The 3445-nt window shown below is 43.6% G+C and overlaps 1 long non-coding RNA gene across 1 annotated transcript in view; it reads right to left on the minus strand.

Annotated features, from left to right (window-relative positions):
• Positions 1–2281, minus strand: part of LOC129391654 (uncharacterized) — a 12004-nt gene extending 9723 nt beyond the window's left edge. Inside the window, exon 1 of the long non-coding RNA XR_008616220.1 lies at positions 2188–2281. This is a non-coding gene — a long non-coding RNA (uncharacterized lncRNA). The remainder of the gene's footprint in view (positions 1–2187) is intronic.
• Positions 2282–3445: the final 1164 nt, after the last annotated feature.

Genomic DNA, 3445 nt, shown 5'->3' on the forward strand with positions numbered 1-3445 from the left:
ACGAATCCGTGTCCCCTGCATCGGCAGGCGGACTCTCAACCACTGCGCCACCAGGGAAGCCCTCCCTTAGTTTTTTATTCTGCATTTCAACTCCTTTCCTTTATACATTTCTCCAGGGCTAAAATAAATTATTCTTCTTTGTTTTCTAAGAATCTTTCTTTTTCTCCAGAGAGCTCTCAGAATCTCCTTTCTTAAGGTTTCCCAATTAAATATAAGGTAGCAATTTCTCTTCATTGTCCTAGCAACTAATTCCCATACTGCAAATAAGCCCTCAATACTGAGATATACTTGTAAAACTTCTCTATTCTAATTTGTGCCTTTGTTGGGATGTCTGTATTTCTATGTTGACTGGACAGGAGATAATGAAAGATTTCAAATATGTAAAATTTTGCATAAAATTCTTAATCACATTTGGCTGGACACTCTGTATTGGTTCATTCAAACTCCCTTATACCTTTTCTTTATCTGGGAAGGTTGGAAAGCTAAAAGGTGCACTCTCCAGACTCCTTTGCTGCTAGGATTCTGGACTGATGCACCCGTGCGACACTGGGAAGACAGGAATGCGCAGAGTCCCTCTTCCTGAAGGTTTTGGATGGTGCGGCTGGCAAAAGCAAGTTCATGGAAGTATGAAGTTCCTCGAGCACCAGCCAGTGACCATTACGTGGAGTCTTGGATGTTGAGACAGTGGTAGCAGAGGAGTTTTAGCTTCTTATTTCCAGCAAAGCTCCAGTGTGGTGGCCTCAGAGATAGTTGTACTGTGTTGTTTTGAGAGAAAACCCCTTGGACCTTCTACAGATCTTGCAAATATCTAACTTGCTGTGTTGAATACCTTCCTGCTTAAAATACCTGGAGTTCTTTCTAGTTCCGGCCCCTAACTCTAACTGATGCATTCCTCCCATGCTTGTGTAGAAAATGTAACATCCAGGGACCTCCAGACCCATCCCCCTAGAAGGCCTCCACCAGTCTTAGCAGCCTCAGCACTCAGCGGTCCTGCCAGACAGTGTGTCCTCATCATACCATCCGGAATCTATCCCAGATTCCATATTTCTGTGCTCTGAACAAGCCCTTCACTTTTAGTCATGACCTACCCCCTTCTCCCCCCTCCTCCCCGACTCCCTTTCTTGTGCCACAAGCTTAAGAGTCTTCTTCAGCTTCCTTAAGCCATTAGCGCAAAGTGAACGATTCCTTCTGCATTGAGTGTACAGTTCTATCACTGAACTTTTCACCCGACCCCACAGGAGGCCTTCGGATTTCTATCTCCTCTTCTAGACTGTTAGTTCCTTGAGCTGGGGTACCTCCTACCCCATTTGTTCTCAAACATTTAAAAAATGGATAGTAATTGCTTGGTAGCATTTTGAATGAGTAAATGGAAATAATTCACTGCTTCTCAATGGCTTCATAGTATTTTTGTCTCCCTTATGCTTGGTACACTTTGCAGCTGCATATAAATTATAATGACCTATTGGATGGCAGTGTCGTCCAGCAACGAATGAAGTAAAGCATCAAAACTTTCCACCCTCACAAACAGTATTTACACATGTTTTATGGCTATTTTCACACTGATTTACCCCACTCAAAGCATATGCATTTGAATATGATCTGATTTATAGCATAAATTCTCAGAGGAGGGAATTGAATCTGTTTAGCTTGTTTGATATAGATACTGTGGCTGAGTCTTCAAAGTATGCTAGAGGAGGGATTGGTTCAAGATGGCGGAGTAGAAGGACATGCTCTCACTCCCTCTTTCGAGAACACCGGAATCACAACTAACTGCTGAACAGTCATCGACAGGAAGACACTGGAACTCACCAAAAAATATACCCCACATGCAAAGACAAAGGAGAAGCCACAATGAGACAGTAGGAGGGGCGCTATCACAATAAAATCAAATCCCATAACCGCTGGGTGGGTGACTCACAAACTGGAGAACACTTATACCACAGAAGTCCACCCACTGGAGTGAAGGTTCTGAGCCCCACATCAGGCTTCCCCACCTGGGGGTCTGGCAATAGGAGGAGAAATTCCTAGAGAATCAGACTTTGAAGGCTAGTGGGATTTGATTGCAGGACTTCAGCAGGACTGGGGGAAACAAGAGACTCCACTCTTGAAGGGCACAAACAAAGTAGTGTGTGCATCGGGACCCAGGGGAAGGAGTAGTGACCCCATAGGAGACTGAACGAGACCTACCTGCTAGTGTTGGAGAGTCTCCCGCAGAGGCGGGGGGCAGCTGTGGCTCACCAAGGGACAAGGACACTGGCAAGAGAGGTTCTGGAAAGTACTCCTTGGCGTGAGCCCTCCCAGAGTCTGTCATTAGCTCCACCAAAGAGCCCTGGTAGGCTCCACTGTTGCCTCGCCTCAGGCCAAACAACCAACAGGGAGGGAACCCAGCCCCACCCATCAGCAGACAAGAGGATTAAAGTTTTACTGAGCTCTGCCCACCAGAGCAACAGCCAGTTCTACCCACCACCAGTCCCTGCCATCAGGAAACTTGCACAAGCCTCTTAGATAGCCTCATCCACCAGAGGGCAGACAGCAGAAGCAAGAACTACAATCCTGCAGCCTGTGGAACAAAAAACACATTCACAGAAAGATAGACAGGATGAAAAGGCAGAGGGCTATGTACCAGATGAAGGAACAAGATAAAACCCCAGAAAAACAACGACATGAAATGGAGATAGGCAATATTCCAGAAAAAGAATTCAGAATAATGATAGGGAAGATGATCCAGGACCTCGGAAAAAGAATGGAGGCAAAGATCGAGAAGATGCAAGAAATGTTTAACAAAGACTTAGAAGAATTAAAGGACAAATAAACAGGGCTTCCCTGGTGGCGCAGTGGTTGCACGTCCGTTTATCAATTTTGTTTATCTTCTCAAACAACCATCTCTTAGCTTTATTGATCTTTGCTATCGTTTCCTTCATTTCTTTTTCATTTATTTCTGATCTGATCTTTATGATTTCTTTCCTTCTGCTAAATATCGGGTTTTTTTGTTCTTCTTTCTCCAATTGCTTTAGGTGCAAAGTTAGGTTGTTTATTCGAGATGTTTCCAGAATAACTGAGTCAGAAGAGTGGATAAGTGACCTGGAAGACAGAATGGTGGAATTCACAGCTGAGGAACAGAATAAAGAAAAAAAGAACGAAAAGAAATGAAGACAGCCTAAGAAATCTCTGGGACAACATTAAACTCAACAACATTAACATTATAGGGGTCCCAGAAGGAGAAGAGAGAGAGAAAGTACCCGAGAAAAAGTCTCATAGCATTGTGGTCGGAAAAGATACTTGATACAATTTCAATTTTCTTAAATATACCAAGGCTAGGTTTGTGACCCAGGATATAATCTATCCTGGAAAATGTTCCATGAGCACTTGAGAAAAATGTGTATTCTGTTGGTTTTGGATGGACTATCCTATAAATATCAATTAAGTCCATTTTGTGTAATGTATC

Source organism: Physeter macrocephalus, chromosome 20 (genome assembly GCF_002837175.3).
Source record: "Physeter macrocephalus isolate SW-GA chromosome 20, ASM283717v5, whole genome shotgun sequence".
NCBI classification, from domain to species: domain Eukaryota; kingdom Metazoa; phylum Chordata; class Mammalia; order Artiodactyla; family Physeteridae; genus Physeter; species Physeter macrocephalus.